Here is a 12532-nt window from a genome sequence, read left to right as displayed (position 1 = left end):
AGACAACATCCACTGCCTTCCTTTCATCCACTTTCCTGGTAACCTCCTTGAAAAACTAATAGATTTGTTAAACATGACCTACCACACACAAAGCCATGTTGACTCTCCCTACTAAGTCCCTGTCTATCTAAATACTTGTAGATCCTATCTCTTAGTACTCCTTCCAATAATTTACCTACTACCAATGTCAAACTTACCAGCCTATAATTTCCTGGATTACTTTTATAGCCATCTTCAAACAATGGAACAGCGTGAGCTATCCTCCAATCCTTCAGCACATCACCTATAGATACCAACATTTTAAATATATCTGCCAGGGCCCCTGCAATTTCAACACTAGTCTCCTTCAAGGTCCAAGGGAATACCCTATCAGGTCCTGGGGATTTATCTACTCTGATTCGCCTCAAGATAGCAAGCATCTCCTCCTCTTCAATCTGTATAGGTTCCATGACCTCACTACTTGTTTACCTTATTTCCATTGACTCTATGCCAGTTTCCTTAGTAAATATAGACACAAAAAACTCATTTAAGATCTCCCCCATTTCTTTTGGTTCCATGCATAGCTGACCACTCTGATCTTCAAGAGGACCAATTTTATCCCTTACTATCCTTTTGCTCTTAATATACCTGTATATTTGGATCATCCTTCACCTTGACTGCCAAAGCCACCTCATGTCTTTTAGTCCTCCTGATTTCTTCCTTAAATTTTTTTTTGCACTTTTTATACTCCAAGCACATTATTTGCTCCCTGTTTCCTATACATGTCATACATCTCTCTCTTCTTCTTCATCAGAGTTCCAATATCCTTAGAGAACCAAGGTTCCTTATTCTTATTCACTTTGCCTTTAATCCTGACAGGAACATACAAACTCTGCACTCTCAGAATTTCTCCTTTGAAAGCCTCCCACTTACCAATCACATCCTTGCCAGAGAACAACCTGTCCCAATCCACGCTTTTTAGATCCTTTCTCGTTTCTTCAAATTTGGCCTTTTTCCAGTTTAGAACCCAACCCGAGGACCAGATCTATCTTTATCCATGATCAAGTTGAAACTAACGGTGTTATGATCACTGGAACCAAAGTGTTCCCCTACACACACTTCCGTCACCTGTCCTAACTCATTTCCTAATAGGAGATCTAATATTGCATCCTCTCTAGTTGGTACCTCTATATATTGATTTAGAAAACTTTCCTGAACACATTTTACAAATTCTAACCCGTCTAGACCTTTAACAGTATGGGAATCCCAATCAATGTGTGGAAAATTTAAATCCCCTACTATCACAACTATGTTTCCTGCAGTTGTCTGCTATCTCTCTGCAGATTTGCTCCTCCAATTCTCGCTGACTGTTGGGTGGTCTATAATACAACCCCATTAATGTGGTCATACCTTTCCTGTTTTTCAGCTCCACCCATATGGCCTCAGTAGACAAGCCCTCTAATCTGTCCTGCCTGAGCACTGCTGTAACATTTTCCCTGACTAGCAATGCCACCCCACCCCCCCGCCACCCACCACCCCCCACCCTTCATCCCTCTGCCTCTATCACGTCTGAAACATTGGAACCCTGGAACATTAAGTTGCCAGTCCTGCTCCTCCTGTAGCCAAGTTTCACTAATGGCTACAATGTCATAATTCCACGTGTCAATCCACGCCCTCAGCTCGTCAGCCTTCCTCACAGAACACCTCGCATTGAAATAGACAGACCTCAGAAGATTATTACCACCGCACACAACCCTTCTATTTGTGACATGGCATGAACGTTGAACATCATTTATTTTCACCCCCGCTCCACTATCTGCTCTGGCACTCTGGTTCCCATCTCCCTGCAAATCTAGTTTAAACCCCACCCCCCCCCCCACTCCAATAGCACTAACAAACCTCCCTGCAAGGATATTGGCCCCCTAGTAGTTCAGGTGTAACCCGTCTCTCTTGTACAGGTCCCACCTGCCCCTGAAGAGGTCCCAATGATCCTAAAATCTGAAACCCTGCCCCCTACACCAGTTCCTCAGCCACGTGTTCATCCTCCAGAGCATCCTATTCTTACCCTCACTGGCACGTGGCACAGGTAACAATCCTGAGATTACCACCCTCAAGGTCCTGCTTTTTACCTTCCTACCAAGCTCTCTATAATCACTCTCAGGACCTCCTCACTCTTTCTTCTTATATCATCCTACCGATGTGTACCATGACATCTGGCTGATCACCCTCCCATTTCAGAATGCTGTGCACGTGATCAGAGACATCCCTGACCCTGGCACCCACGAGGCAACAAACCATCCGGGAGTCTCTGTCTCGACCACAGAACCTCCTGTCTGTACTTCTAACTATCGAGTCCCCTATCACTACCGCTCTCCTCTTCTTCCCCCCTCCCTTCTGCACTGCAGAACCAGACTCAGTGCCAGAGATCTGGCTGCCGCAGCTTGTCCCAAGTAAGTCACACCCCTCCCCCCCAACTGTATCCAAATCGGTATACTTGTTGTTGAGGGGAATGGCCACAGGGAGCCCTGCTCTGCCTGCCGTTTCCCCCTCCCTCGCCTGACGGTAACCCAATTACCTGTGCGCTGACCCTTTGGCGTAACTACCTCCCTGAAGCTACTTTCTATAAACTTCTCAGTCTCCCGAATGATCCAGAGGACATCCAGCTCCTGTTCCAGTTCCCTAACGCGGTTTGTTAGGAGCTGCAACTGGATGCACTTCTTGCAGGTGTCATTGTCAGGGACACTGGACACCGCTGCCTGCTCTCAACACTGCCTGCTGTATATAGTGGTCATCTTTTTAAACCTTTGGTGCTCTACATCACACACCTGCAATGTCTGTCCTCTTTTCCCCGAGCAAGTAAAAAAAAATGGCTTCTCTTTATGTCACCTGAAAACTTACTAACCTACCCTTCCACTTCCTCATCCAAGTCATTTATAAAAATCACAAAGATCAGGGGACCTAGAACAGATCCCTGTGGAACACCACTGATCACCAACCTCCAGGCAGAATACTCCACATCTACTACACCCTCTGTCTTCTTTGTGCAAGCCAATTCATTATCCATACAGCCAGGTTTCCCTGGATCCCATGCCTCCTGACTTTGTAATTGAGCCCACCTTAACAATCATCTTACTAAAATCCATATACCCACATCCACTGCTCTACCTTCTTAATGTGCTTTGTCACATCCTCAAAGAAATCAGTCAGGCTTGTGAGACATAAAGTGCCCCTCACAAAGCAATGCAGACTATCCCTAATCCCAAAAGCTCACAAATCTTGTCTCTGAGAATCTTATCCAACAGTTTGCCCACCACTGAAGTAAAAAAAAAATCACTGGCTTATAATTCACAGAGTTCTCTTTACTCCCATTCTTGAACAAAGGAATAACATTTGTCACCCTCCAGTCATCTGGTTCTACTCCTGTGGTCAGTCAGGATACAACAATTTTCATCAAAGTGCAGCAATCTCTCCGTGTTGTACCTTGGCTTTGGAGGAACCATTTCATTTGGCTGTATTCATCTAAGGTCGAATGACAATCAGAGTATCAAATCAAAGAACTCAGTGGATCGAGCAGAATCCGTGGAAATATACTGACTGGGGACTGACATAGGAGCAGAATTAGGCCATTCAGCCCATCGAGTCTGCTCTGCCATTCCATCATGGCTGATCCTGGATACCACTCAACACTTATATACCTGCCTTCTCAAGATATCCTTTGATGCCTGACCAAACAAGAAACTATTAATGTTCGTTTTAAATATACAAAATGGGTTTGGCCTCCACCGCAGTCTGCGGCAGAGCATTCTACAGTTTCACCACTCTCTGGTTAAAAAAAAATCCTCTTCATCTCTTTTCTAAATGGTTGGCCTTAACTTTTGAGGCTGTGCCCTCTAGCTCTAAATACCTCCATCAAAGGAAACATCTACTCCACATCTACCCTATCTTGTGCTTTCAACATTCGGTAGGTTTCAATGAGATCTCACTGCATTCTTCTAAATTCCAGTGAGTACAGGCCCAAAGCTGCCAAACACTCCTCATATATTAACCCCTTCATTCCTGGAATCATTCTCATGAACCGCCTCTGGATTCTTTCCAATGACAATATATCCTTTGAGATAAGAGGCCCAAGACTGTTTACAATACTCTGTGTGTGGCTTGACTAGAGTCTTATAAAGCCTCAGCATTATATCCCTGCTTTTATATTCTATTCCCCTTGAAATGAATGCCAACATTGCATTTGCCTTCTTTACCACAAACTCAACCTGTAAATTAACTTTCTGGGAGTCATGCGCGAGGACTCCTAAGTCCCTCTGCACCTCTGATGTTTGAATTTTCTCCCCATTCAGATAATAGTCCACACTTTTGTTCCTTTTACCAAAGTGTGTTATCATACATTTCCCAACACTGCATTCCATCTGCCACTTTCTTGCCCATTCTCCAATTTGTCTAGTTCCTGTTGCAATCACATTGCTTCCTCAGTATTACCTACCTTTCCATCTATCTTCATATTATCTGCAAACTTTGCCACAAAGTCATCATTTCCATTATCCAAATCATTGTCAAACAATGTGAGAAGTATCAGTCCCAATACTGACCTTTGAGGAACACCACTAGTCACTTGCAGTCACCAGAAAAGGCCCCCTTTATTCCCATTCACTGCTTTCTGCCTGTCAGCCATTCCTCTATCCATGCCAGTAGCTTCCCTGAAACGCCATAATATTTTATCTTGTTAAGCAGCCTCATGTGTGGCATCTTATCAAATGCCTTCCAAAAATCCGAGTAAATGACATCCACTGCCTCTCCTTTGTCCACTCTGCTCGTTACTTCCTCGAAGAATTCTAACAAATTTGTCAGGCAAGATTTCCCTTGACAGAAACCATGCTGACTTCCACTTATTTCAAAGGTTTCAAAGGTACATTTAATGTCAGAGTGTGGCGACCCACTTTCTGCGCAGGCGAACTGGCTCACAAATAGCCAGCGCGCGGGGGGAGATGTTGGTAATGCACCTCTGACATCATTTCCGCCTGGAGAGGGCGGGCGCTAGGGATTTAAATGCCAGCACCGCGAAGTTTGAATAAACTAGTCTCGAAACGACTTACTGACTGCGTGTCGTTATTTCAGCGCTGTGTGTAGCACATTGCTACAAGAGAAATATATACAATATACATCCTGAAATGCTTTTTCTTCGCTTTTATCATTAGTCTCCAAGTACCCCAAAACCTCATCCTTAATAATAGATTCCAACACTTTCCCAAGCACTGAGGTTAGGCTAACTGGTCTATAATTTCCTTTCTTTTGCCTTCCTCCCTTCTTAAGGAGTGGAGTGACATTTACAATTTTCCAGTCCACTGGGACCATGCCAGAATCAAGTGATTCTTGAAAGATCATGACCAATGCAACCATTATCTCTTCAACAACTCTCAGGACTTTGACCATCTCATCCAGGAGACTTATCCACCTTAACACCTTTCGGTTTGCCTCACACTTTTTCCTTTGTAATAGCAATGGCACTCACCCTGGTCCCTGAAACTCATGGACCTCCAACACACTGCCAGTGTCTTCCACCGTGAAGACTGATGCAAAATACTCATTAAGTCATCTGCCATTTCTTTGTCCCCCATTATTACAACACCGGCATCATTTTCCAGTATCAACTCTCACCTCAATTTTTACTCTTTATATAACTGAAAATTCTTTTAGATTCCAGCTTTATATTATGGGTTAGTTTCCCCTCATATTTCATCTTTTCCCTTCTTAGAGCTTTTTTACTTGCCAGTTGTTGGATTTTAAGAACTTCCCAATCATCCAACTTCCCACTCACTTTTGCCAACTTATGATCCCTTTCCTTGGGTTTTATGCAGTCCTTAACTTCCCGTCAGCCACGGTTGCCAACCCCTGCCATTTGAGATCCATTCTATCCTGCACCTTGTGAACTATTCCCAGAAACTTCAGCCATCTCTGCTCTGCCGTCATCCCCATCAGTATCCCCCTCCAATCCACCTGGGCAAGCTCCTCTCTCATGCCCCTGTAATTCCCTTTATTCTGCTGAGATACTGATACACGTGACATGAGCTTCTCCTTCTCAAACTCAGTATGAACTCAGTCATATTATGATCACTCCCTCCAAAGGGTTCCTTTATGTTAAGCTCCCAAATAAGATCAGGGTTATTACACAACAACCATCCTAAGAAAGCCTTACCCCTAGTAGGCTCAAGCACAAACTACTACAAAAAGCCATCTCATAGACATTCAACAAATTCCTTCTCTTGCGATTCGACACCAACCTGATTTTCCCAATCCCCTTGCACATTGAAGTCCCCCATTACAATTCTGTCATTACCCTTATCACATGCCTTTTCCAGCTCCCTTTGCAATCTCAACCCCACATCTAGGCTACTATTTGGAGCTGATATATGATTCCCAGAATGATTTATTTTACCTTTGCAGTTTCTTAACTCCACCCACAAAGGTTCAACATTCTCTGACCCTATGTCACCTCTTTCTACAGATGTAATTCCATCTCTTACCAACAGAACCACACACTGCCTATGCCTTCCTGCCTGTCCTTTTGATACAAAGTATATCCTTTGATGTTAAGCTCCCAACTGTGGCCTTCTTTCAGCCACGACTCAGTGATGTCCACAATGTCACTCTGACTGCGCCACAAGTTCATCCACCTTATTCCGGATGCTACGTACATTCACCTTCAGTCCTGCATTCTTCACCCTTTTGAATTTTGCCTCTGTGGTACAATTTAACCCTTGCACTGTCTGTATTTGTACCCAGTTATTGGCTTATCCTTCCTTACATCCATCATCTACTTGTAAACCAGCTTGCTCATCCTCAGCTCTATCCTACTGGCTCCCATCCCCTTGCCATGTTAGTTCAAACTACTCCAGTACACCCAGCCACAAGAATATTGGTCCCCCCCCTCAGATTCAAGTGCAACCTGTCCCTTTTGTACACGTCCCACCTGCCTCACAAGAGGTCCCAATTATCCAGAAATCTGAATCCCAGCCTCCTACTCCAATCCTTCAGCCACCTCATTCTATTCCTATCCTCACTGTCACGTGGCACAGGCAGTAATCCCGAGATTACTACTCTTCAGGTCCTGCTTCTCAGCCTCCTTCCCAACTCCCTGTCTTCTGTTTTCAGGACCTCCTCCATTTTCCTTTCTATGTCATTGGTACTAAAATATATCATGACTTCTGGCTGCTCACCCTCCCTTTTCAGGATACTGTCAACGTGTCCAGAAACATCACGGACCCTGGCACCTGGGAGGCAAACTAGCATCCATGTTTCCTTTTTGCTTCCACAGAATAACCTATCTGTCTCCTGACTAAGGAGTCCCCTATCACTGCTGCCACCCTCTTCAGTTCCCTACCCTTCCGAGCCACAGGGCCAGACCCCCGCCCACCCACTGTACTCGAAATGGAGTACCTACTGTTAAAGGGCACGGCCAGAGTGCAGCTCTCCACTATCTGATGTTCCCCCTCCCCTTGCCTGACAGTCACCCACTTACCGGCCTCCTGTGGCCTTGGGCTGACTACCTCCCTGTGGCTCCTGTTTGTCCCTGCTTCACTGTCCCTAACATCGAACTACAGGCCCACAGCCCCAGCCCCAGCGCAGCGAACGGCAGAGTAAGCACAGCAGAGCAGTGAGCAGAACCGGCCCGACACTCGCCTCCAGTGCCAACACCTGCCTTTCCAACTCACCTGGCCCGGCCTCCAAATCCTGCACGTTAGTGAGTAACACAAACACATGCTGGAGGAACTCCGCAGGTCAGGTAGCATCTGCGGAAAGCAACAAACAGCAGTGTTTTGGGCCGAGACCCTTCATCAGGACCCGAAAGGAAGGGGGCAGAGACCAGAATAATAAGGTGGGGGGGGGGGAGGAGGAGGAATACAAGCTGGCAGATGATAGGTGAGGCCAGGTGAGGAGGGAAGGTGGGGAGGGTGATGAAATGGGAGGTAGGTGGAAGAGGTAAAGAGCTGGAGGAGGAGGAACCTGATAGAAGTGAGAGTGGACCATGGAAGAAACGGAAGGGGGGGGTGAAAACAAGAAATTTTTTTGGGAGGGGAGTGGGGAAAACAGAGGGGATTGATTACCCAAAGTTAGAGAAATCGATGTTCATTCCATCAGGTTGGAGGCTACGCAGAGAGAATATGAGGCGATGCTCCTCCAACCTGAGTTTGGCTTCATCGTAGCAGTAGAGGCCAGGTGCAGACATGTTGGTGTGGGAATAAGAGGACAAATGGGAGACCAGAAGAACTGAATGACCACCACCTCAGGTCCCAACCCCAGATCCCTGGTGGGGAAGCCAATGGCAGCTCCCCATCAACACCCCCACCATCAAACACACCTGAGGACGCCACAGATGACAGACCCCAGGTGACATCAGAGAACGATCTTTATGTTAGAGTAGATCCTTGACCGCCAAAATCCACCGTCCCTGACTAGACCGGTCCAGCTCCACCTGCGGGTTGTGACCTGCTTGAGCAAAGCACTCCCTTGTTCAGGCCATGTTGAACGGAAACAGACCCAGTTAGCAGCTCATGTATATGGTAACAACTCCTCCATGTCAGTACAGTATGGGCGTGAGACAGTCAAACTCAGTTTTAATCATGAACGCACAGAGGAAACTAATCACAGTGCATGGGGAGAATAAAGAGATTACAATCAAACAAACATAATGGAACATCAAAGTCCACAGGGAGGCTTCACATTAAAGGCTGTGATGGAGAGGTTGAAAGTGAAATGTGTATTTTAAAAGCACTGAGTAATTTGTCAACATTTTCAAGGCAATACAAGGGTCAATTCTGTACTTTTAACACTAAATGATTGAAGTGGTCAGTCCCCTCCATCTGCAGCACTGAATGTGGAGTACGTCACACAGCAAATTACATTTACAATTTAGTGGATTCATTTGTTAACCGATTGCAACAAAGAAAATTGATGGCAGAATTCTAGTTGATTCTTTTCACCAGTAATATTGAGAGATGGAGAAAACCAGGAAATCAGCAGATTTCAGCAGGTTAAAAAGGATGTCTCCAAATCCCCTCCACAGGGCAGAAAACGGTAATTCCGTGAAGCTCACATTTCTCCTAAAATAGGGTCCGTTTTCTAAGCTTTGACATATAATTGAAGGAATTCAGGCAAGAAATTCCTTCACAAAACGGATGTGCTGTTGGAAATCAGATAGATGACTGCAGAGGGAAGAAAGATTCACACTTCCGTTTCTCTCAGTCTGTCAGTAAAACTGTACCCTGTTACGCAAAGACGTTCCGGACAGGACCCTCAAGAAAGCTGACGTTGCCCCATCAACATGGGAGGATCTGGCTCAAGATTGTTCGCAGTGGAGGGACGCCATCAGAAAAGGTGTGGACGCTGCTGAGGAAAGGCACAACAGAGCTTCTGCCCCTGCTGCCCCTCCAGGCCTCACCTGCCAAGTACGTGGCAAGCAGTGCCTGTCAGGGATCGGCCTGTACAGCCACTCCAGGATGCACATATCAAACCCCACTGACTGACTGAAAGGAACCATCATCATCCTGTGGGATGGATAGTCAGAGTAGAGACCCCGTTATGCTTCCCACAGTCGCCTGCACTTTCTCCGCAGCGAGCGGCAGGCCAGAGTCCAGGATATCTTGTCCCTGATTGCTGTCAGACGCACCAGTCACCCTCGGACCAGCCGGGGCTGTCAGACGCACCAGTCACCCTCGGACCAGCCGGGGCTGTCAGACGCACCAGTCACCCTCGGACCAGCCGGGGCTGTCAGACGCACCAGTCACCGCCGGATCCGCCGGGCCCGTGAGACGCACCAGTCACCCTCGGACCAGCCGGGGCTGTGAGACGCACCAGTCACCCTCGGACCAGCCGGGGCCATGAGACGCACCAGTCACCCTCGGGCCAGCCGGGGCTGTGAGACGCACCAGTCACCCTCGGACCAGCCGGGGCCGTGAGACGCACCAGTCACACTCGGACCAGCCGGGGCTCTGAGACGCACCAGTCACCCTCGGACCAGCTGGGGCCGTCAGACGCACCAGTCACCCTCGGACCAGCCGGGGCTCTGAGACGCACCAGTCACACTCGGACCAGCCGGGGCTCTGAGACGCACCAGTCACCCTCGGACCAGCTGGGGCCGTGAGACGCACCAGAAACCCTCGGGCCAGCCGGGGCCGTGAGACGCACCAGTCACCCTCGGACCAGCCGGGGCTCTGAGACGCAACAGTCACCCTCGGACCAGCAGGGGCTCTGAGACGCACCAGTCACACTCGGACCAGCCGGGGCCGTGAGACGCACCAGTCACACTCGGACCAGCCGGGGCCCTGAGACGCACCAGTCACCGCCGGGGCCGTAAGACGCACCAGTCACCCTCGGACCAGCCAGGGCCGTGAGACGCACCAGTCACACTCGGACCAGCCAGGGCCGTGAGACTCACCAGTCACTGCCGGATCCGCCGGGGCCATGAGACGCACCAGTCACCCTCGGACCAGCCGGGGCTGTGAGACGCACCAGTCACACTCGGACCAGCCGGGCCATGAGACGCACCAGTCACCCTCGGACCAGCCGGGGCCGTCAGACGCACCAGTCACCCTCGGACCAGCCGGGTCCGTGAGACGCACCAGTCACACTCGGACCAGCCGGGGCCGTGAGACGCACCAGAAACCCTCGGGCCAGCCGGGGCTCTGAGACGCACCAGTCACCGCCGGATCCGCCAGGGCTGTCAGACGCACCAGTCACCGCCGGATCCGCCGGGGCCATGAGACGCACCAGTCACACTCGGACCAGCTGGGGCTGTGAGACGCACCAGTCACCCTCGGGCCAGCCGGGGCCGTGAGACGCACCAGTCACCCTCGGACCAGCCGGGGCCGTGAGACGCACCAGTCACCCTCGGACCAGCCGGGGCCATGAGACAATGCTGTCACTCCCGGGCCCGCCAGGGCCGTGAGACGCACCAGTCACCGCCGGATCCGCCGGGGCCGTGAGACGCACCAGTCACACTCGGACCAGCCGGGGCTGTGAGACGCACCAGTCACACTCGGACCAGCCGGGGCCGTGAGACGCACCAGTCACACTCGGACCAGCCAGGGCCGTGAGACGTACCAGTCACCCTCGGGCCAGCCGGGGCCGTGAGACGCACCAGTCACACTCGGACCAGCCAGGGCCGTGAGACGCACCAGTCACACTCGGACCAGCCGGGGCCGTGAGACGCACCAGTCACACTCGGACCAGCCGGGGCTCTGAGACGCACCAGTCACACTCGGACCAGCCGGGGCCGTGAGACGCACCAGTCACACTCGGACCAGCCGGGGCTCTGAGACGCACCAGTCACACTCGGACCAGCCGGGGCCGTGAGACGCACCAGTCACCCTCGGACCAGCCGGGGCCGTGAGACGCACCAGTCACACTCGGACCAGCCGGGGCTGTGAGACGCACCAGAAACCCTCGGGCCAGCCGGGGCTCTGAGATGCACCAGTCACACTCGGACCAGCCGGGGCCGTGAGACGCACCAGTCACACTCGGACCAGCCAGGGCCGTGAGACGCACCAGTCACACTCGGACCAGCCGGGGCCGTGAGACGCACCAGTCACACTCGGACCAGCCGGGGCTCTGAGACGCACCAGTCACACTCGGGCCAGCCGGGGCCGTGAGACGCACCAGTCACACTCGGACCAGCCGGGGCCGTGAGACGCACCAGTCACACTCGGACCAGCCAGGGCCGTGAGACGTACCAGTCACCCTCGGGCCAGCCGGGGCCGTGAGACGCACCAGTCACACTCGGACCAGCCAGGGCCGTGAGACGCACCAGTCACACTCGGACCAGCCGGGGCCGTGAGACGCACCAGTCACACTCGGACCAGCCAGGGCCGTGAGACGCACCAGTCACCCTCGGACCAGCCGGGGCCGTGAGACGCACCAGTCACACTCGGACCAGCCGGGGCTGTGAGACGCACCAGAAACCCTCGGGCCAGCCGGGGCTCTGAGATGCACCAGTCACACTCGGACCAGCCGGGGCCGTGAGACGCACCAGTCACCCTCGGACCAGCCGGGGCCGTGAGACGCACCAGTCACACTCGGGCCAGCCGGGACCGTGAGACGCACCAGTCACCCTCGGACCAGCCGGGGCCGTGAGACGCACCAGTCACCCTCGGGCCAGCCGGGGCCGTGAGACGCACCAGTCACCCTCGGACCAGCCGGGGCCGTGAGACGCACCAGTCACCCTCGGGCCAGCCGGGGCCGTGAGACGCACCAGTCACCCTCGGGCCAGCCGGGGCCGTGAGACGCACCAGTCACCCTCGGACCAGCCGGGGCCGTGAGACGCACCAGTCACCCTCGGACCAGCCGGGGCCGTGAGACGCACCAGTCACACTCGGGCCAGCCGGGACCGTGAGACGCACCAGTCACCCTCGGACCAGCCGGGGCCGTGAGACGCACCAGTCACCCTCGGGCCAGCCGGGGCCGTGAGACGCACCAGTCACCCTCGGGCCAGCCGGGGCCGTGAGACGCACCAGTCACCCTCGGGCCAGCCGGGGCCGTGAGACGCACCAGTCAC

Source organism: Hemitrygon akajei, chromosome 7 (assembly GCF_048418815.1).
Source record: "Hemitrygon akajei chromosome 7, sHemAka1.3, whole genome shotgun sequence".
Classification (NCBI taxonomy): Eukaryota; Metazoa; Chordata; class Chondrichthyes; order Myliobatiformes; family Dasyatidae; genus Hemitrygon; species Hemitrygon akajei.
This window is presented reverse-complemented; position numbering follows the sequence as displayed.